General features: G+C 36.9%; 1 long non-coding RNA gene across 1 annotated transcript; it reads left to right on the forward strand.

The window, feature by feature from the left end:
- The first annotated feature begins 837 nt into the window (after positions 1 to 837).
- LOC126647191 (uncharacterized) lies at positions 838 to 7,734 on the forward strand. Its single transcript, XR_007630523.1, has 3 exons — positions 838 to 927; positions 6,520 to 6,638; positions 7,284 to 7,734. It is a non-coding gene; the product is annotated as an uncharacterized LOC126647191 (long non-coding RNA).
- The last annotated feature ends 16,521 nt before the right edge of the window (positions 7,735 to 24,255 follow it).

Raw genomic sequence — 24,255 nt, forward strand, 5'->3', positions numbered from 1 at the left:
TAAAAGGCAGTTCACTGCCATCAGGAGTTTAATTTGAAAAAATAAAAAATAAGCATATTTGCCTTGTCAAAAGACATGGTTCAGTGACAGGTGTTGGGAAATCAAAAGAAACAGATTTTCCTCTGAGCACAGGAAATCACGGATTCCAGCTTAGTACCGTCTTTACTAAAAAAGTCCAGAAAAACACAGTCCAGTGGGTGAATTGCTCAATGACTTTTATCATGTGCAGTGTCTCTGGCCCAATGCTTCCTTTCCAGCATAAATCTTTCACATAACTTTTAGATTTTATGTCATTATAAGAACAGTGAAAAAGAAACCTCTTCATGTTACAAACAACTGCTAGGGAAAAAGCTACAAATAAATGTTTGGTGACTAATGATTCACGATGAAGCTGATCTAATGAATGTATGAGTGCATGGAGAATAGACCAGGATGTTAACAGAAAGGCTTTGGTAGGCCACTTAAAACAAAAGACAACACTGTCCAGAATGCAGGAGCTCACTGGAAACTGTCCAAGATGGGCAAAACTACTGCTGTCAAAAGAGCAGAATGAAAGGAGTCAGGCACAGCTGGTAGAAATACACAGTAACATTCCTTGAGGATAATTTTTAATTATATTATGATAGTCGCAAGAGAGAAGCTGAACTCATGTCCTGATGGAAATTGATTACCCTCCACAAGGTGTCCCTAAGAGAGCCTCCAAACTGAGCCAAGGTTTCCAAAAGTCTGGCTTCTAGTCGTAGAAGGTTAGCAATGCCCTGTCCTTCTAGCAGTGTAAAAGCCAATCTAATCAGGTGTGAAGCATTTGATACATGGAAAAATTAACCAGCATCTAGAGAGAAAACCTGGCACAAGATGAAGAAACCTGGCAGCTGAGACAATAGACCTGGCAAAATCTACAGGAGTTTCATTCCAGTTTTTTTGAAGGTAATTCTTTTCTGTTTTCTATTCTACCTAGTCTTTCTTTCATTTTCATTCTAGGCTGTAAATCCAAAAAGGTAAGAAAGCTAGTCTACCGTGTGCCAAGACAGCAATCTGCAGAAAAGCACAAAAAGAACTTTCCATTTATTTCTCTCTAAACTCTTTGTTTTAAAACATGCTTCTAAAACTAATTTTACGGGCATCTTTTTATGGAATACAAATAACATGAGTATGAAAATCTGAGGGTATATGAATTACAAAATAACGGCAAAGTAAAGTCTTACTAAATCTGGTAAGTGCTTTCACAAACCAATGGAAAATAGTGTTAATTTTTAATAAAGCACTTAGCTAGAAACAGTGTCTTGCAGACTGGAGAATTGCTGAGGGCGTCAGGCAGGTCTTTCATAGAATTATTTGTCTACCCAAAGAATGTATGTAATATTTTGTTTCAAAACAAAAACAAGTTTCCACACTTCAGATTTATCTCGCACAGTGTTTCACCTGAAGACACTCTCTCTTAGCTCTTTTAGAAGATCACTCTTTTCTGTCTGTCCTTGGATGTTTTCTGCCTTCTTCCTTGAAATGTCTCTTGCTTTTTTTTTTTTTTAGTTTCCTCTCTGCACAAAACTCCCTCAGAAATTAGGGAAAGAAATTACACCCATCTTCCTTATCCCAAACTCTCCTCATACATTTCATGTGCCTGCATATGTCCAGAGTTTTGGGAAAGGATTTGTATTGCTTTATGTACTTCCTACTCCCCCAGAAAAGTAATTACATTTTTCCTGACTGACTAATGGCTGCATCATAGCTCAGCCTTACTGGTATTTTCATATAACTACTAGAATAGCATGATATATTTATAAAAAGTAACCATTTCTTCATTGTAAAGCTTACCCAGGCCAAGGTGCTCAGTGATGAGCAGTTTAGTTTTCTAAACATGCAACTGAACATCCACACTGTAGACCAGCAAGATTTGTATCCATGTATTTTCCTCCTAAAACAATGTGGTAATTTGCACTTGTAATTAACATCTTTATCAGGACGATTAGAGCTTCACTAGCATCATTTTTCACACTATGCTCTAGAAGAGGCTGATGTCCTTTCTACAAAAGCAATCATATAAAGTCCCAACTTAATTTTCCCAGGTACTCTATCACAGAAAGAGAATTATGTTGTACTGTATTGATCTTACACTGGCAGTAATTACAGCAGCTGGAACAGTTGCTTCTACATGTGGTAGATATGCGTCCACATGTGCACCTCATCAACTTCTATTACAGAGGAAATGGGGTGGCATATTTACTTATATGTACTGAAAATATAAAGTAATGTGCTTGTCGCTGGGGCTATGTGTATGCCACTATCAGAACAGTTCTAGTGTAAGAATGCCAAAGCATGGACCCATCATGGGGCAAAAGTGTGCAGGAGCAGCTAAATACATGGTAGAAAAAAGATATGGGACAAACGGGAGCATATTCCAGTACAGATCCTTTAGAAGGACCATAGCTCTCATACAAACTGAGCGCTGAGAAATCTGACTATATTGCAATCTCTGCAATTTCTCTATTCATAAACTAGGAAAAGTTGAGGCAGGACTATTAATAGTGTGATGATATCACAACATCCTTTTGACTAATAAACATTTCCAAAACTGCTGTGAGACAATTTTAATGAGATTCTGTGAACAGCTGGCTCTGGTCCTGTGGCACAAGAACACTCAAGGACATGTGCACCTACTCACAAGCTAGGGACTACTGACATCTGAAAGCAAACTCTTCCAAAACACTACAAGGCAGCAACTAACACATTCTACACTGACAAGGAAACTGTCAATATTGAGACAACAGAGGCTTGAAGACAATTGTTCCTGTGATTTAATTTTTAATGCTGAATTTAGCTCACTCTTTCCAAATTAAAAAGAAAAAATTATCAAAGGTTCAAGGCAAGAAATAAGAAGAAAGTACATTTCCTTAAATGAACAATCCAGTCATGGGCATGGAGATGTGTGATATTCTGATGGGGCAAAATGATGTTGTGCTCTGTTTCAGTATACAGTATCATTAGGCTATGTGCTTGCAATAATTTGGAGAAGAAGCTCTTTTAAATTTATACGTTTCCACTGATGTCATGGAATCATAGGATGGTTTGGATTGGAAGGAATCTTACAGATCATCTAGGTCCACCCCTCTGCCATGGACAGGGAGATGTTTCACTAGACAAGGTTGCTCAAAGCCCAACTCAACCTGACATTGAAAAATTCCAGGGAAGAGGCCTTCACAACTTCTCTGGGCAATCTGTTTCAGTGCCTTACCACCCTCAGAGTAAAGCATTTCTTCTTAATATCTAAACTAAACCTGCCCTCTTTCAGTCTAAAGCCATTCCTCCTTCCTATCTCTACATGCCCTTGTAAAAAGTGGCTCTCCAGCTCTCTTGTAGGCCCTTTCAGGTACTGGAAGGGTGCTCTAAGGTCTCCCAGATCCTTCTCTTCTCCAGGATGAACAGCCCCAGTTCTGTCAGCCTGCCTTCATAGAAAAGGTGCTCCGTCCCTTGATGGCCTTCTCTGGACTTGCTCCAGCAGATCCATGTCCTCCTTATGTTGGGAACCCCAGACACAAATGCAGTACTCCAGGTGAGGTCTCACAAGAGCGGAGTAGAGGGAGAGAATCTTTCTTCTGCTGCTTTTTCTGCTCCTCCTGATTCTGGTACTTAGATCTGTGGTCTCAACTTCATTCAAGTCACAGAATATTTTTGTGAATCTTTCATTTCTTTCTGTGCGGATCAGTATTGCCTTACCTTGTATATTGAGACAGAATGTTCTACCAAAGGTGTAGTCATTTCTTCTGCAGAAGAAAGAAAATTTCCTCCCTAAGTTCTTCATCTTGACAAGGGCAGACATGAATACTTTTTTCCTTTGGTGCGCCTCTATTTCATCCCTGCACAGCAGCTTCTCAGATGCCACCCTACAAAGTGTGGTAGATGCAATTAATTTAAAAGGGACTGGGACCTGCTGCATTTGGGGTGGTTGGGTGTCAGGACAATGAGTCTAACTCTGTTACATTGCTTACATTTTAGTTATTTCAGGCTTGAGATGCTCCATGAAGTGTTAAATAAGCTGGGGAACCTTGATCAGGTCAGGTAGCAATTTCCAAGGCCTTTAGTAAGAAACGATACAGACACACTGTGAATGAATGACTGAGAAAAGACAGCTATAGGAACAGTGGTACGGAGTCTGCAAGAATCTCTGAAATCCTGAATTTAACCTGTAAGAAAATCCTGAGATTTGACAGCCAGGAAAAAAGACATTTCATGGTGAAAAGAAATAGGGTATTGAACCAGCATAGGAGGTTTGTGGATAATAATCCCTTCTCTCTTGCTTGGTCTCCATATCCTGGACAATATCATGAAATACAGTTATTGTGCTACCAACAGAAAGTGCCCAGAGGCCCTGAAGGGACCTTTTCACTTGATACTACCACTGGGATTTATAAGTCAGCCCCTTATCCTATCTGCACAAGCAAGCCTGAATTCCAAGCATGCATAAGCCCAGTTTTAAGGAGCTTGTGGCTGACAGGTACAATCCAAAGAAGATTCCAAGAGAAGGATGAAAAGAAGTCATAACTGAACAAACATTCCTTTCTTCCAAATTTCAACTTTGAATACACTTCTTTAACTTATATTTTCCTTGCTTAGGACTTTCTCTGCCTGTATTGTCCTTTCTTCTCCTTCCTCTCCTAAAACTAGATGGGAATCTGTAGCACACCTCAACAAAAGACAGTAAAATTAGATCATACTTAATGTTGGTTTGAAAGTGCTTTAAAACCCTATGTACATCTACAACACTACTTAATTAAAATAAATCATACTTTATTAATGATCACAATAGCTATCATAAATTCAATAAAAATAAAGTAATGATATCTTCACAACTGCATTCATGTGAAGATTATAATTTATTAGGCACACACCACACAGTGAAGCTCACCAACAAGGGACAGAAGTGTCAGTAAATACCTTTCAAAGAAGCAAATGCAAAGGTATAGGGAATTTATTTGTTTTGTTTGGTTTTACTTAAATTTTCTGGGGAGTCAGCTTCTGAATGAAAATTGGCATTTGAAACTTTACCTTCAGAGTATCGGAAGTGTCACTGAGGTAAAATGAAATTGTAGCTCCATGAAGGCCTAAACGTGTCAGTCAGTATACAGTAAAGCTGTGTATTGCTGCGTCCTTGATGGAGATGACTGCTGAATAGCACATCCACTCCTCATTGCACTGGGTGTTGTGTACAGCTGTATGGGCAGGACAAGGAAAGAAGAAGAAAGTGGTGCTGCTCCTTTTGTTGATTTTTCACCTGGATTGTTTGGATCTGAGGATGTCCTCTGTGCATATGACATGCTTGATCTTTTTGTCAGACAGACACAGTTCCTTCAGATACTTGTAGAGCCCCAGAATAGACTGGGATCAACTCAGAACCTCTGTATTTGCCACACTCCTACGACAAGAGTACACCAGGGTGGGCCAATCAGGGGCATGCAGCCCCACAGAGCTGAGGAATTATGTGTAAGGAAGCCTGTGCTTACACTGGGTTTATACTCTTCAGTCTCCTGCTGTGTGAGCTCCAGAGTGATTTTTCAGGGCCGCTTCATGAGAATTGTGTTGTCATGGCTGGACTCAAGGTATGCAGCACTCATCTGTTCGAAGAAACAATGGGGCAGAAATCTCTAGTAGATGAAGCCCTTGAGAGAGTTTCTTTTGACTCTTCCTAGGCTTTTTAGAAGTGAGAAATCAAGCTTAATTGGAATTTAAAGACATTATATGGTAGGAATGATCGATGACACTTGATAGTTGAACCTGAATCAAAAGGAAAAAACAAGTCATTTATAGGAAATATTTCAAAATAGGGAACTTATATATCTTTAAATTTTTTCTCCTAACCCCTCAGCTCTTTAGATGATTATTCAGAATTCATAAATAATAGTGTGTAATGCCCATTTAAAAAGATATGACAAAATGTGCTTTTCCAGGGAGTTGCAAGAGCTAATGTATTTTTACATCCAAGTACTTTCATAGAGTTAATCAAATGTTGCAAAATGCCCTTTAGTTTAATTGCATGCACAAACATACAGACAAAAAGAGAAAACAACTGAGATTATTCATTATCTTTTTCTTCACTATCTCATCATGACAGCTGTGGGCAAAAAGATCATATGAGGCTAAGGGTAGCCTGACTTCCTTGATCCTTAGTAGTTTGTCTTCATGTCTAAACTATCTTTTAAACAGTGAACAAGTAACTTAGTAATAATGCTAATAATAATACTCATTTTATAAATCCATTTTTATTTTAAGACAGCTAGGCAATTTCTGACAAGTAGTGTAAACACAAAAAACCGTTCTGTAAACTCAGAAACAGCCACACTATTAGACTACAGTCATTGTCTACAACTTATATCAGACAAAACTCAGAAGGCTTAAACAATGATTACAACCTCGATGAAGTACTGAAAAAAAAAGGTAAATTAAAAAAAAATAAATAAAAGCATTTCGACTGTGGATTATTTCATAAATTCTGTCAGTCCACTCTGTATTGTATGTTCTTCACAGATTATGACTGATCCATGACATTTCTGAGGCGGCCCATTGCAGTTGCAGTATTATGGCTTTAAATGTAATATCGGACATCACCATGAGAAAAGAATACCCCCAGGAGTCGAGGACAGAAGGTAATACAGTGGCTCTTTCAGTGGTGTGGGAGACATGGCAAACTGCTGCATAGCTGAACAGTTCCCCTTTGTTCTCTGTTCAGCTATGGATCCGATTTCTCTGAATTGGGCTTATTACAATAAATATAGATGCACAACATGATTATTTATGGGAAGAAAACAGACAAAGGAGGTTGAGTTGCTGGTACCTAAAACCTCATTTTCTGAGCTTCTCCCCTTGAGGCCCTTTTCATTTGTTGCACCATTGTATTCTCATTGTTGCTCAATGATACAAGCCTAAGCTGTTCATCAATTTACCCACTCCCCCAATCTCTTTCTCTCTCATGTGTGCTTCCTCTCTCTTCCCATGTTAATAGTTCCCCTGAAATCCTATCACTTTGCTGGAGGATTGATGTAAGTCTCCAGCAATTAACATAATTACAAGCCTGATTATCTTCTAATTGCATTATGAGTATTTGGTTATTCACTACACAAATTAGAGAAAATTAAAGAGGAGCAAGATCCTGTGGTGTGGGCGGTATGCTTTCTAAACTGTTATGAGCATCTGAATGCTGCGAGATAACAAGAAGGTGAAGACGTTTTATATTCCTATTGGCTCACACTTGTTCTTGTCATTGTATAATGGTTTTTTTCTTCTTTCAACAGTGTTTCGTGCCACCGAAAGATGCGGTCTTACTTCCTTCGTTTGGGAAAGTTTACTGACAACACACAGTAAACTAAAGTAAATGCCATATTTTTCTATAAGGATTCGGTAAAATGATAGAAATTAGAACAAAAGGCACCTTGAGAACACAGACTTCTCTACTACTGAGAAACATCAATAATTCAAATGTATAATTAAGGGATACTGTGTGTGATGACGGGGTAACATAACAGTAAACAAACACCAAGAATTGCTGGTTCTTGCCTGTCTCTTCTAGTGTTTTTGAGGTTATTGCATTATTAGTTAAATAAGCAAGAATAAATTACAATAGCTAATAATTGCTAGAGAGTAGTTTTAAACCTGAGTAGCACTTTGATGGGGCATAACCAATATAAAACAGAAGTCGTTTTAGTGGTAGCAGTTCCAGCAATGAAAAGGGGTGCTTGAATGTATAGAATGAAAATTCATGGAAAATCTAAGTAACTGGATATATTTGAAAATTACATTTTTAAAAGGAAATATTTGGAGTTTGACCAAAATAGGATGAGAAAAACATCTGGCAGGGAAAGGGAGCAAAGAATTACAGAAAAGATTGTAGGTTCTGCTATTGTTGAAGACTATGGGTTCTGTTGGGTTGAAGACTATGACTGCTGCCAGAAAAACAGCCATCTCATGCCTAATGCAGGACTAACCATCCTATTATACACACAAGACAGCCTGTGAGGTAGGAGGTGGGGAGGTCTGTTCTAAGTCAACCAGTTGAACGTCCCCGAGCAGTGCTGTGAGCACCCTTTGCTGACTTCCACCCTAAGTAACTGACAACTGTGTTTTGGGATAACTCAGTACCTATCTTCTTATGAGCCAAATCCTGCTAATGTTCTTCATGGGAGACCTTTCCATCTTACAGACATGTTTTTAATAGAAGTTAACCTGCCAACACTTAAAACATGAATGAATTTATAGGATACAGCAATGGTCTAATATCAGTGAATACAACTTTGGCTTCTGTACTGGACCTCTCGTGCCCTCTTGGTCTCAAAATTTCCAGGTAGTGCAAATGGCACTCAGCCACAAGGGAATAAATCGATGACATTTGCTTATTTCAAAAGGGTCAGCGCACAGTCTTTGGTCAGGAATTTTGCCTTCTGACCTAGGGATGGCATAGTGTGGAATTCAAATGTGAGACCTAAGGTTTTGCAGATGTAAAGTGTTCACTATGGAAGCCCATTTTCATTCAAAAAATTTCCTTACACTTGCATGTGTATTGCAAGGTGCATTCAGATACATTCCCCTCTAGGTTTGACTGAAGAATTAGGAGCTAATGATCATAACTTTCTCAAGAAAGCAAAATGTATACTGCAAAACTCACTATCTGCATGAAAATGTAGCTTTGATCTCTTCCCTTATCTCCTTGCATATTACCACATGATTTGATGTCCAGAATATTCCCAAGGACTTCCATCAAAAAATTCACTAATAACACTCCCTGTCTGCAAATACCTCCTATTGTTTGAGCCAGCAGCTGTAAAACTAGAAGTGTGGATCCTAAATAGGGCCACAATCCTTCAAGGAGGCCTCCCCTAAATAGGCTTACTTTTGGTGCTTCCAGTATCCACTCTAAATATTCCAAAGGCATCCAAAGCCTTTACGCTCAAATTGAACTGATGATACCAAAATATAGTAGTTATCTTTTTTCCTCTTTCCGTATTTAGCACTGTGGTCCTTGTTGTAAAGGAGGTTGCAACACCGCAGAGTTTTTGATTTACCTCGTTTCTTAGAGCAAAATAAATTTCAAGCTGTGGGTACAACTTCTGTTGAGCTCTCTAACCTCATCTCCCATTTAATACTGTTATTCACAACTGAGGAAACATGCTGCTACTTATCATAAAGGACCAAAGAGAGTACCTTTATTTTACACAAAGAAGACAAAACACACACGTTTTGAAACAATGGCAGCAAATCTCCTGAACTTCACAGGCAGTAGGGCCCATTCCAGGCCTCCTGCTGGACAGACAGAATTACTGCAAACTAAAGCCAGACAACACTCTGTCAAGTATCATGGTCTCCAGAATTCAACTGGCTGTGTTAGTACATACAAGTCCCAACGTTTTCCTTAAAACAAAATGAGATCTTATTTGAACTTCCCTATTCATACCTCCTCAGGATGGGCCGGAAAAGAATGCCATTTTTCCATATCCTCTAGGCCATAAGAGTTTGTCTGATTTTGTAGGGCTCTCAAGGTCCATAACTCCTGAACATTCACTGATTAAAGAAGCTGGTCATTATTAAAACATCAATTTAGGACAAATTTAAATGGGAAAGGTGAAAACAATCTTAAGTATCTATCACTCCAGTGCAATACTAAAAAAATCCAACATCAACAGAAGAATTTTCTTAAAAACAAATGAACTATGTATACATATTTTCATTTGATGATACTAAGTGTGTGCATGAAACTATGGGAACTGATCACCATGTGCTTCATCTGATCCATCCAGACAGAAAATAAAGAGAGAAGCCATACACCGTATGAGTCCTTAACAGATAATTTAAAAGTACTTTTCAAGGCGGTTTAAAATACATTCAACGTTAAATTGAATTTTTACAAGTAGGTAAAATTTCATGCAACTTTTTAAAGCTGTAAAACTTCAATAGCTGTAGACAGTGGGCCAAATTCAGTTTTAATGTAAAACACACTGAATTTCATGAAAAGCTTCATTGAATTTTCTGGCAATTTGCCCAGTTGCCACAGAATTCAGTTTTACACTGTCTTTCACTTTCCTCCCACTGCTTCTCAAAGCTGTCATATGTACACAGTCTAGAAGTTTTCAGAAGTCCAGGACTGGTAGTGAAAGTGGATTTAATAGTCTAATATCAAAGAGCCCATGGAGAAAAGCCACTCCACAATTTTGTCAGGGAAAGTAAACAACCGAACCCCATTTTCACTGCTGCTGTTGTAAAAAGCCATTTTTAAAATTCTACAAATACTTTGCTCTGAATGGCATCCCTGAAATTTAAACTGAAGCCTGGACTCCCAAGTGAAAGAATGAATTAGAAGGAAATAAATGAGGATTTTTTCTTTTGCAGTAGCACTTGACAGTCCCACTTTTAGAAGTAGGTAAGAATTCCAGGCATCTGACAGAAGACACAAATACTTCCTTTAAATAAATCCTGTGCAGTACATAGATAAAATTTCCACAATACAGTGACTCTGAGACCCAAATAAATTGCCCATATGTGTTCTTTACAAGTTATGTAAGCAATTTATAGGAGCCAATATTCATGACAGGATGGTCTAGAGCCATTTCAGATTGTTTTAAAACAGAAAGCAGTACATGACTTAGTAGGCAGACTGTAACACCAAGCCACAGCTATCCTTAAATCTGAAGTGTTATCTTCCTTTTTGATGTAAAACTTCTTCCCCGCAGTGAAAAGCAAACAAAATATTGTTTCCCTGCTTCATTACTTTAGTAAGAAGGATTGACGACATGCTTAGCTGGCAGGAAAAAATAATTTATTTCACTGTCACCTTATTTGTTCACCTGCTGCAAGGTAAATAGAAGCTAAGTCACTTTTTATTTATTTAGCTTCTGTAAGACACCCACACTGAAATAACTGGCATTATCTATTATATACAACCACTCCACTATACTGATCACAGAAAATAAAAATAGTGCAAGACTCCCTATAACCAACTTCATTTGTTGGTGAAAGCAACACACCACCTTTTAGATTTTTAAACGTAATGCTTTTTTTTTTTTTTTCACTCATCATTTTTCCAATTTAAAATGTGTTTTGAAAATAACAGTCATTTAACTTAATTCATGTTCAAAATATACTAGGAAAGTAAACGGTCCATATGTAGGAGTTGTCAGTGTCTGGGTTTTATCTGTTATCACAGATCTATTACTATTATTAGGATAATTTGTCATATCAGTAGAAAAAAAAAATTAACTGATAAATATATTTGAAAATGCAGTTAAGAGCCAATTCCCATGTTAATTTCTCAGAGAAATTTCCCTCTAGGGTGTGGCTGAAAGTGGAGAAAGTGAGTTGGGATTGTACAGAGATTACTGTGCATTAGCGTAAAGCATACCTTTTCCTGTGACGAATGGTATAAGCTCCACACTCAACATGAGAGTATAAATTTGACTCAACAAAGCACCCTGCTTGCAGAAGCTTGCTCCACTCTCTCATTTCGTAGCACAAATAAAATGCTTTTTTATCCTGCCTTTGCAAATAGAGTCAAACATTCTAAACAAAGTAAAATCTTATATCAAGGGGACAAGCAAAGAATTTATGTTTCAGGAGATTGCTTGATAGCGAAATGAGATGCAGGGTAAGAAGGTATTATGGCAAACTCATATAAGGCCACAGCAGTGAATGTAGTGAGGGTTTGGCTTCGTTTTTTTCTGTTTCATGCTGGTTTCAACCCTCGCAGCACTGAGCTCTTTGTTGTCACTGGTGGATCAGCGACTGGCTCCAGCATTCAGCAGTCCACAGCATGGGCAGATCTGCCACAGCTGGCTTAGTGGGTGTGCTTTTCCAGATATCTGTAAGAAGAATTGAACTCGAGCCCTTAGCCGTAAAAAGAAGTTGTCACTGTCTCCACAGATTACAAACAAGGGTAACATTTCTCTCTCTGCCGTGGGAATTCTGGTACCCACCGTTACTTTCCTTACAGTAAATAAAGAGCTTGCTTACTGTTGCAGCGTTTACCTATTGAAAAATTACTCTCTCAAGAGTACATTAATAACTCTCAAATGTCCTTTTTGGTACTTCCAAATTTGACAGAACTCTGATTTTGGAAGTACACAAAAGTTTTCTGAGAACATGAACATTATTTCCTCCCCTTGAGTTCCCAGGTTGCTATGCTAGAACAGGTCTCAGGCTCCATCTTCCAAATGGTCATTTACATTTGTTAATGGATGGGAGCACATTCGGTGGGGGAAACTGAAACTACCAGCAAGAGTGAGGGCATTCACCTAAATGGAAAATCCAGGTTCAAGCCTCTTATGTAAAACAGACAGAAGAACAAACTGACCTTTGTTCACATACATCCACTGGCTGGTTGGGTATGCTAAGTTTTATTCAGATTTAACCAGAAAATCATTCTTGAAACTGCAGTTTTGCTGAAATTGGTATATTTCTGGGAAAAGAAAAAAGCCTTCTCATTTCAGCTAACCAACATTTTCACTGAGAGATTCTGACACAGTTCTCGTGCTAAAAAGCTATTTTTAAATTTTTATTATGATTCAGTAGTGTTATATTTATGTACAGTACATTACATTCTGTGTTTACTTAATCTCAGAAGATATAACAGTAATATATGGAACAGTTACATACACTGGGAAGATTTTATGTACAATTTGATATATTAACCTGCTATTGTTCTAAGGTTATGGAACACCAATGGAAAAATATAAAATATTATAACACTTGATCTCTGATGACATTATTATGCTAATGGATCACAATTTTTTGTCTTCTGAAGAGATTTTTTCTTTCCACTGTAAAAAATCACCATCTCCCATTATTTTTTTGAGACTGTTCTATATTCTGCCAATAGCAAATGCTTCACTTTACACACAATTCTGGGACCAAAAAGGCAAGATATGTTCTGAGGTAGACCTGACATCGTACCAGACCATACTTACATGCACACTGTGAAGAAACCCCAGCATCCCCAACTTTTACCTGCCACATTTGAAGGCTGGCCTTCCTTTATTTTGCAGCACTGGACCAGCAGCCATGACTTGGGTCTCTGCTTTCAAGCTAAACCAAAAATGTGGAGAGCTGTCTCCAATGTTTCTGTTGGATAAGTATATAATTTCACATTCAATATTTTTTAAGACACATTGGATTTCAATACACCATAGTTTTGGTCTTTGGGGCTAATAACAGAGGACAAAAGTAGACAAATTAAAGACCTAGACCAAAATATTCTGACAAGAGGTCCTTGCACAAGACACCAGGGACTTCTGGTGAGAATTTGATGTTTTCTTCACACCCATAATGTCTTTTCTTGTCAGAAACTGAAGATCTGGCTAGCAGTCTCCAGAGTAGTTTTCTTGAAGAACATTTACAGAAGCCACCAATGAGCTAATAAAAGCTGTGAAATAATATCCTGGCACCCACATTTGATATCAGGACTGCAGCAGGTGGCAGTCACTGTTGTGCCATAATTTTCTCTATTTTCTGCAGAGGGCTTCTCCAGCAATCTGGGAAGAATTCTACTTTAGCATCAGTAGTTCTGAGTTGGAATTTATTTTTCGCTCTTGACTGCATGCTGCTATTACCAAGTAATTTCCTACAGACCCAACAACACATTTTGCAGTAGTGTGCATTCTAAACCACTTCAGGCATCTTATTTGTCCACATTTTCCTCAACTCCACAATCTGGTTGGCCTGCAAGAGAAAGCCTGGGCAAAGAACTACAATCCCTTTAAAATATTTCCTAAATTTGAACTATTTTTTTACACATAAACTGCAACTTTTTTCATTTTTCTGCCTTTTATTTGTTTTCATGCTGCTTCCAGCTTCTTTTTGCGTACTTAAGCTGATTTTTGTCACCTGATTTGAAGGTGTTTAGAGCTGCCAAAACCCTGCAGAAAAGGGTTATGTAACCATGGCTGATTCTTTACAGCTTGGTGAAAAGAGCATAAATAGTTCTCACTTGTGAGATTCTGTTTTTCCATTCCACCACTTCAGTGGACAAACTTTCGTGCTGTGACACACTTGATAGATGTTGAAAGAGATTAGATGAACTCAGGGCTGTTGGGGCGAAGCGCACGTGGGCATAGCAAAAGAAGGACTGTGCCATACTTGCACTATAACCTATAACTTGCTACAACCTACTTGCACACTTCATGGGTTATTTTCAGAGACAAAGGGGAAGTGTGTCCCGGTATAGAAATTCTTAAAGATTATATTTAATATCCAAAAATTTCTTTTCTGCACTTTGAAATTAACCAGCAAACTTTCTGTTCCTACTAATTAGGCCAACATTTTTTTAAAGGGCATAATTTTCCTTCACTTTCAAACTCATGGAGAATCACCTAGTGCAACTACTTCACTACATCTAGGTCCCTGTTCCCTATAGTTTCTTACAAGTTATTTTCATAAATGGACATACTGGCATTTTCTAACCACAGAACATGATTTTAGAGAACATCTTTGGGATACAAGACTTAGAGTTTTCACATATGCTATACAGTTTAAGAGAAAACAACTGTATGCAATTCATTTATCCTTTGTAGAACACAACCTACAGGAACTCTGGGCTACAAAAACATAATGTTATATGGAAAAACAATTCACTAGCCCACTTTATAGCTGCCTCACTCTGGTAAAACATATCCTTTTAACAAGAACAAAAAAATCATAGACAACAGCCAGTGATAGTGATTTCCACGTATTCCTTCTCTTTCCTGTAAATATCAAGACTTTTTTTAAACTGTATTGCTGCTTTCTCTTAGGTACTGTAGTCCTAGGGGAAACTTTAATAATACAGTTGAAAAAGTAAATAAATAAATAGAAAGGTGGAATGTACCCTCTACCATCATACACTCATTGTTATGCCTTTCCTCCTCCTTCAGGTCAATCTTTCATTAGACTGACTAAATTTGTTTGAGTCCATATTTTACCCAGATGTCTTTAAAGCATCTGTTTCTTCTATCCTCTCCCTAAAAATTAGGTTGGTCACTAAAATATTTGTCCTAAGTCTGTATTTTTAAAATCTATCAGCTTGCCTCATTTATCATAGTAATTTTACCACCCCTGCTGATCATTCACTTTAACTTGTCTGAAAAGGAACTGCTGTAATGAAATATGTGAACATAGTGACAAAGAACCAGGCTTCATGACATGGCATAGTCACTAATTTTCTAGAAAAAATGGCATTGGAGGGTATCTTGTATCTTTCCCATTTCATTTGAGATAACCATAATGGTTCTGATAACACAGGACCTTAGGCTCCTTAAATGGCTGCTGGTCCATTACATTTAGAAACACTGCCTAAACAGGGTATGAAATCATATATTCATTTTTTACAGAGACAGTAATGGGGAGAAAACAATGACAGCTGAACTCAACACTACTCACCATTTAAATTTAGCCAGGAAATTTCCACCCTAAATTGAGAAAATACCTTCTTAAAGATAAACACTGAAATATGTTGAAGATGCATATTATACATGAAGTATTTTATTATTAACCTTGTCTGACATCTAGTAAACACCCTTCAAAACAGCTCTTTTGGTCTCTACTTCATTGATTTTAATGAAAAAAGAGAGGTCTTTTCTATAAAGTACATATAGAAGGCCATATACCACAATGCAAGTAATTTGGCATACATCCATAAGTCTTGAAAGGAGAGGCACTTAGAAGTGTGAATGTGAATTGCTTTGCAATCTGCAGTGTGGTAATATAGCTGTCAACCATATTTCAAGTTGTGCAGGACTATGGATAGAAAGCATCTCTGAAAGACATGCTTTCTAAATAGCAGAGACTGAATGACTGACATCCAAATACCTTTTTTTTTCATATTGGGGTCTAAAAAGCCCTATGAAGAAGTGAAGAAGACTACCTTTCTTAGAATGTGGGGAACTTACCTTAAATGTGGTTGAAAATGGAAAAATCCCTCTACAGAGTGTGCATGCAATATTAAAGAGAGAAAGAGAAGATCAATGTACTTGCATACAGCCAGAAGTGTGAAAGTTGGAGGTTTTTGAATGGAGGGTCCATGACTCCCTATAAGGTTTCAGTTCCTCTTGAGTTTGCACCCTTGAGTTTTACTTTGGGTTATGGGGTGAAAAAAATAACACCCAAAACAAGATCCATCAAGCTACCAAGATGCTCTTTTCTTCAAGATGAAATCATTAAAATCCACTAAGTCTTGGCAGGATTTCTACCTGAAATTATCTATTTTCTAACACTCTCTGGCTATTTAGCTTCACTGGAAAGTTTACAAATTTAGGTATATCTCATCTGAGTTCTAGTTTTGTACCAGAACATGAAGACAGGAAAGTCTCTATTTGCTTCTGCTTTCATTATGAAAGTTTCCCCAGCATTTATACATGGCCATCTAAATCAAGAGATTAGTGGCTGAATCAATGCATTACAGTAATCTCTAATGTGTTAATTCATCTGTAATGTGCCTACATGCATCTAAAAAAAAAGATGAATTTGACTTCCGTAGCACAATAACATGATTTATGTTCTTGCCCAATTGGTTAACTCACTTTCAACTACTCTTTGATGTGCTACGGGTTCTGAGCAAGCCACCAGATTTCCCCATGGTGCAGTTTCTTCCTATTCCGTAATATCAGGACAGCATTTACTTAGCTTTGTAAAGGTGCTTACACAATTTAGGATGAATGACTAAAAGCCAATTATTAATGTTATGTTCTAACAACTGTACGAGCCATATATGGGAAAAAAGGTTTGGCATTCACAGAACAGGCATTTTGAAGTGAAATAGATTTTAGTCATTCAGATTCTGTGGTGAGGGTAGGGTTTGAGTAATATACCCAGTAATATTGCATTGAATGCAATATTGCTGCTTAGATGGAATTAATCTTTCAAAAACCTCTAGAATAAGACTCAGAATTTAATAACCGGTTCAAATTGGTCCAATTCGGGATGTAATCCAAATAACTTTTCACAAGAAATTATTAAGAAAATATCCCTGCATGTTTGGTGTTTCACTTTAATATCTCCCTGCTTTGCAAAAGTCAATTATAATTACAAAAAAAAAAAAATTTTTTTTTCAAATTTTTAAGAAGGAAACGAAAGCATTTGATAATAGATAAAACCACGGTCAGTATCTGATTCATTGGCACTTTCCCAGGCACGAGACATGTTTTCCCCTGGGGTCATCAGGTCCAGGCAAGCTGCATTCTTTCTGCCAGGCACTTTGTAATGTGCAATGAACAGTGTCATTTATTTTCATTTCCTCATACTTAATTGCATGCTCCTTGCTTCCAATATTAAGTCAGAAGGCAGGTGGTAGAAGCAGTAAACTAAACTACTACTAGCTGTCGGAGTTACAGACCATGCTACTCTCCTTTTGAAACAACCCAATTGTTTACAATTCAGCAGAAACTGCTGAACTGGAAAAACACTTGCTTCCATTGCACATTCAATAGACATTTTTTTCTTTTATTCTGAAAAAAAAAAAGAAAACCAAAAAATGCTTACCACACACAGGATACTTACATTTATCAACATCTTATTGCAGTAATAGGAAGCAATATATGAAGTTATTATCTTTGTAAATGTACCAAAAATATTTTTAAGGTTCAGAGGAATGGCTGCTTTAGCCAAGTAACACATGACTAATGATACTTCTGGAATTATTTAATTCAGTAGTAAGCTAGTTAAAAATTTATTGATCATGCCTGAATACAGAAATAAGACATTTATTAAGTAGGCAAAATTTAAAATTATCATATTTGGAATTAAATTATTTCATTCATTGCAGAAGTTAGCATTTATTTAATTTTCCCTATTATAATGAACAAAATAAAGTTTTATTAAAGACCTCCCTGGATTTGTACAAGTATTTGCTTATTTGCATAATAATACAAGTGTTAGTAACATACCTAAAAAAAAAAATCACTGTATCAGAACACACTCTCCATTTTAGTTTGTAAGTGCTCCATGCACTTGTTCTCATATGTTAATTAATAGCTATAATAGTATACAATTTACTGTTTACAATGAACATACTGCTAATACCCTACTAAAAGACTACTCATGCTGTTATTACACAATAAATAGCATATTTCAGCCACAAGAAAGACAAATATATGCAAGTTCAGGCTGAATCCTGCAAATTACTCTACTTGGAAGCCTACTTTACACCTTGGCACCACACCTTCTTTAAGTTAGTGGAGCTCTGAGCAAAGGAAGGATCACTGTGCTTGAACAATAAAATGAAACTGTGGAGCTCCAGATTAGGAGAAATGAGACATCCCATTTAGAAATAGCAGTAACATAACAGCAGGCAGACTTCATTAAACAAAAATCCAGTCCTAATCTCTTGTGTCTGAAAAAGTGAATATAAGCATCTGGGCAAAAATTAAGTTAAATTTTTAACTTTTCCCACTACCAGCAATTCTTAACTGAATTTATGTTCACAAATAATTTTTTTCTTCATAAAATCCTATGGTACATCCAGACTATCTTAAACAAGAAGAAGCCCATTGCTAAGAAGTCAGAGGGCAAAGATTAATATCTGTAAAGCTACTGAACTGTCTAAAGCATCAGATTTTGATTTTCTTGTATGACTTAGCTTTTAAGATATTTAATTTTATTTGTTTTCAGTGAAAGTCAGGTTTGCAGACCTTGTTTCCAAAGATACTCAAGAACCTCATTAGATTTCAAAATATTCAGATTGTCCCATGAAAATCAGCAGAAGTTAAACATCTTCTGGAAATCCCAATCAGTATTTTTTCTCCATTCTTTAGCACTAAAATATCATAGGAAATATGATCTTTAAGGACAGTGTTTTAATCTCATTAAAATGCTTACTTCCTAAGTGACAAGCTAATTTGTTCTTCCTTCCAATCAGTGGTGAAGGACCAAGAAAACAAGAAGGTGGGGTGAGCAATTTGGAGTTGACCATCACTTTCCATATCCAATAGGAAAAATTTAGACTGACCCATTTTGTGCCCCTTACCAAGGCACCTGTGACGCATCAGATCTTATAGACTAAAAATAGGTTCTTTTGAATGTATTTTCAAAAAAATTAAGGCTGTTTCCCCATCACTCTGCCCAATGTTTTTTGCTCCAACTCCCAACTTTTCTCTTGTGATCTGTTTTTTTTAAGACAGATTAAAGACAAATCCAGTTAAAAAAAAAAAATAATAATCCCAACTGAATATAAGTAAAGCTTTTAAATTCTGAAGAAGAAAGGGTTTAAAATGTGCCTCTGCCCTCAGGATTCCCTAGTGCTGAGTTTTTGGTAACAGTACTTTTGAATCATTTTGCTTTACCAAAGTCCACCCACATACTGAAAAATGAGCATAATGAGCAATTTCAGTCTTTCCCCACTCCAGTAATGTACTGTATAATCACTTTTTAACATAATAAAATTTCTTTTTGGGGGTAGGGAGGGAAGACCCTACCACTTAATAGAATTTCTGGCACCAAACATAGACAAAAAATTTCTTTATAAGTTTCTTAACGATTTCTTAACAACATGCAAAATTTCTTAACAAGTCTTGGAGAGAGCTAGGAATGGCACATGGAAAGTCAATGCACTTAGGAGAAACTAGAAATATCAAAGGGAAGGGACTTTTTGAAGTCCATAAATCTATACAATTATGATATGTTAGCATACATAGGGGAAGATACCTCTTTCCACCCAAGAGTCATAACATACAGTCTTATAAACACTTTTTTCACAAACTAAAGGGGAATGAGTCTTTTCTCACACACTTTTTCCTCCCAAAGACGGCCCAATGCATAAGTGTTTTCCAGCTCCTCTCCTGCCAAAAATTTCCATTAGGAGAGACACAGAAAGCAAGATGGTAGCAAGGTGAGCAAGGTGGATTACATCCTGCAGCAGGAAAGACCCAGGATTCATCACTTGATTAAAAACACAGTAAATTTTTCAAAATTAAATACCTAATTGAGCCCAGAAGACAAGTAAGTTTCCCTTTCCACAAGAAAAGTCCTAGTTACTAAATCCTTAGCAGTCCCTTATGCATGGATACTCAGGAAACCATTAGTTGGGAAACTTTTTGAAGTGGGAGTGCTGGAGGGCAAAATTTCCACACATATACTTTATAGACCACTAACAGCTACCAGGCTAGGTTATATAGGTTAATTGAGAAAAAGAATGCTTTGTGAATGCCAGTAGTGCTTGAATATGATATAAAAGACCATGCTGCTCTGCATGGTTAACGCATGGTTAAGACTGCATTTCTCCTGGCAACATCCAAAAACAGACATGTCTCTGTACTGCAGACACTGATAACTCAGAATGCAAATGGTCTTGGTCTTATCCTCTAGCTGATCTGGGGTATATTGAAATTAGGCAAAATAAGTACTCACAGTACTAAGCACAAAAGTCTAAGCACAAGAGTCCAGTCTGACGTGTTTTTGGAAAATAAAGGCCTTTCCCAAAGGACTGCACTGTTCGTATTACTAAAGTCAATCAAAAGTGTTGATTTTTGCAGACTCAAAAACAAAGTCCTCACTGGAAAAATCATACCATTTAAAAAAAAAAAACACGAGCCCCCAAAGATATCATTATTAGACTTCAGCCAAGAATGCTGCTGAACATGACTACATCACAGCGCTAGCAAAGACAGGTTGGCTGGCCCGCAACACAGAGTGCTTTGGGTCAATAAAACAAACCCCTCTAAACCGCAAAATCCACTTCTTTATACCTTTGTGGACCCACTCCATGTTTTTTTGACTTTTATTTTGATACTGCATTTGGAAGCATCCAGAAGACTTTGAGGAAGGGCTAGAACTAAAAGTATCTCAAACTTTAAAAGAGACATCTAACATTTATACACAGAAATGCCTTTTATGTTGCCATTTGAAGTACATTTGATGTGTAATCTGCAGATCACTCATTCACAGGTCATGTCTATATATCTATAAATTCCCAAACTGTAGTGGTTTTTTTTTTCATCTCTCCAAATGATACCCCAAAAAAAATACCATTTACCCTTTGACATGATAAGTAACTCTGTGCAGATTTTATTGCTGAGATGTAAAACTCTGGAGAGTCAGGCAAACATGTAACCTAATAAGTGTTTTTAGCTGGTGCAACATCATTCAGGGTAGAGATATTATACAAATAATAATATCTTGATTGCCTGATATTGCCTCTTTCTCTTCCCTAAATCGTCTCCATAGACATAGATGTGCACAAATACTGACATACACTATGCAAATGACTATCCTGGATAAGATCATTTCTGCTTAGACAGACCATTGCTTTTGTTGAATTTTGATGAGTACACATTGATGAGTACATGTTGAAAATGAAGAGAAAAATATTTGCAAGCTATGTCAGTCCCTATATTCCATTTTAATTTCGTTTTACAAAGGCATTTGAAAGCAGTGGAGAAATTGGCATGAACTTTTAGTTTTATTTCAGCTTTCTCATGTCCAAATTATAAAAGGCAGATCCCAGTTCTTTGGGTAGTGCAATTTAATTTACCTCCAAAGATGTATTTATTTTTTTCTACTTTTTGCTATACAGTTGCCCACAGCTGAAATTGCTCAGTCATAATGAACACACACTTACTGCATTCCAAATGCTTGCATAAGTATGCATTTGGGGAATAGTTTCCTTTTATTTAAAGTTATCTGCAAGGAAAAATATTGGCAAAATATACCATTCTCAAGAGACTTTTCAGTAAAAGTAAAGCAGAATTTTTTAAAAAAATATATTCCAGGTGCCTATTCCATTGAGCCATGATTTGAGTAACTCTAGTGTAATTCTGATGTTTAATTTTGCTAGAATTTGTTTTCAGGGTCTTACCATTGCCTACCACGGAAGCTTACAAGACTACCATGCAGTTTCATAAGAGGGGTGGATATGATAAGTTATCATTAATTTTTTTACTCTTATCCCTAGTAAATGGCCTGTAAATTAGATAAAGTAACTAGTTTTGCCATACTGTGATGTAGAACACATTTCAAGCCATTCATGCGTTAGAAAAGAGTATGACTTCCTTGAGCTGCATTATCAGAGCCATATGTTTTATAATCTGCAAAACAGCATGTTTATTCTGTTTGGGGTACTTAATTCTTAAATTTGCTCATTCACTCACACCTAACAGAAAAAAAAATAGGGTATTGCCTTCTCAGCCAGGGATAACAATTCAAAAATAATTACACTGTAGCAAAGGCAAAAAATTCTTAGACCTTGATGCACCTTCCAAAAAGTTATCATGAAGTTGTAAATTTTCTTTTTTCTTTATCTCCCCTAAAACCTTTTTTCAGTACTGCAAGTTCATTTGCTACCAAAATATGGCTGCTGAATGGAAGCAACCACCTACTCTTTATCAATACCTTTGCAGACGAATTATACTGAGGAAAACTGAACTTATTAAAACATATATATTAAACAAAATTTAGATGAAGTATTTTACTGTAATCTTTAAAGTTACATAACTGCAAAAGATAATGTCAGTAAATGAAACATACACTTGGCTAATTAATACACCCAATTATAAAAAGGCACATAATTCTCTTTCCGTTCCCATTTAGGCCCTTATTCAAAAAAGCACTTAAGGATATTCTGCTCTTTAATGCCTACAGTACTCCTTTAGGCATATGACCAACAAAATGTCTAAGGATGCACTTAGGCATGTGTTTAAGTGGTCTGCTGAAAACAGATGTTAGTCTAAAAGAGCATGCAAAGGAAAGCACTCATCCCCCTTGGATTGAAGAATCTCTTAAAAATGCTTCTGACTCAAAAAGAAGCACAGTAAAAGAGAGTAAATGTTCATCCCAACTGAAAGGAAAAGCAGGAAATGCTCTCAGAGGCTGACAAAACCTGCTCTGTCACCAAGTCCAAAGCAGTAAGACAAAAGTAAGGAGGCAAACAGAAATTCATAGCACTTGCTGCACAACCCTGTTCAGTTTCTTGAAATCAGTGGTTAAAATCTGTTTTTTAAGCAAAAAAGCACAGGAAAGGCTGACACATGGTATCACATCTAACCTCTACATAATTAAAGCCTTTTTTCATATTCACTTTGTTACTTAAAAGACACTGTCTGCTTAGTAAACTCATGATGTAGCCTAGACTGTTTGTTCATAGTTTTGCTTTTTTCACTACCACAAAACCATAGCAACCTAAACACCAAATATTTATTTTCTTCCTCAAACACTGCAAGTTATTTTATGAAAAATTTTATGCAAATTGGGCAATACGTTGACTCATTCTGTTTGTCTCTCTTGTATGTATCTCTAAGGCATCTATCACCATGGTGTCTAAATGCTGTTGTATCTTAGTATTTGCCAGCTTTGTTGTATCATAAGTGGTATCATCATTTTTGTCCACTTTTACATAGCCTTTTTATACACACTCTAAGGAGGTATTTAGCTATGACAGAACAGTCATGGATTAAATGCAATGAGATATTTTTATATTAGTATATATTTCTATATATAATACATATTAGTGTGTATATTAATATTTTATACTAATTTACACAAATCAGTAGTAAAACAAAAGTCCTTACTGTTTTCTTCAGTCTTCATTTACTCTGAAAATACAGCCTCTACTAGTAGAAGGTGCTCTGTTGATGAAGGCCCCTCTGATTTCAAAAATCCCGGATTCTAAATCACTTGCATTCTACCTCCTAACCAGTCCTTATAACCACAGTTGCCCACACAACACCACACCGTCCTAAGAATTTTTTGTAGCACTTAATTCAGCTTACTTCCCTCTTTAGAACTCATTCAGACTGTATCACCCCCGAAAACATACTTTGACCATTTTAGATCCAGACCAGCATCTTCCCACAAACAAGTCATGCTACTGTGAGACCCGGGTTGTGTAAGCAAACCTGCAGAGCTTCCACGCTGCTGCAAACCAGATGAGAGACAAGTAACAGTGACAGTTGTAAAAATACACCTACTGCTGATGGTAAAAGTTAAGACCTTTTTTTTCCCCTCCTCCTCCTTTAATAACAGTCAAATGTAGAGCACAGGAAACTGCAAGTAAACTTTATATTCTGAAAAAACTAATGTGGGTCAAAACATTGTGACGGTGTATTTGGCTCAACTTTAAATAGAATGGTTTTTCTTCCCAAATATTAAATGGAAAAAGTATAACGAGAAAGAAGTGAAATGGAAAATTGCTAAAGCTGAAGAACATCACACAGAAAAAAGAAGCATTTTTTCTAACAGCTCTGAGATGATATGAGAAAGAGAGAAAGGGTGTGGAGGAGGGGGAGAGGGAGGGAGAGGTAAGACAAGGAAACATGAATCAGGCTG

This window comes from Myiozetetes cayanensis, unplaced genomic scaffold (assembly GCF_022539395.1).
Source record: "Myiozetetes cayanensis isolate MyiCay16 unplaced genomic scaffold, myiCay2020 scf1, whole genome shotgun sequence".
NCBI lineage: Eukaryota > Metazoa > Chordata > Aves > Passeriformes > Tyrannidae > Myiozetetes > Myiozetetes cayanensis.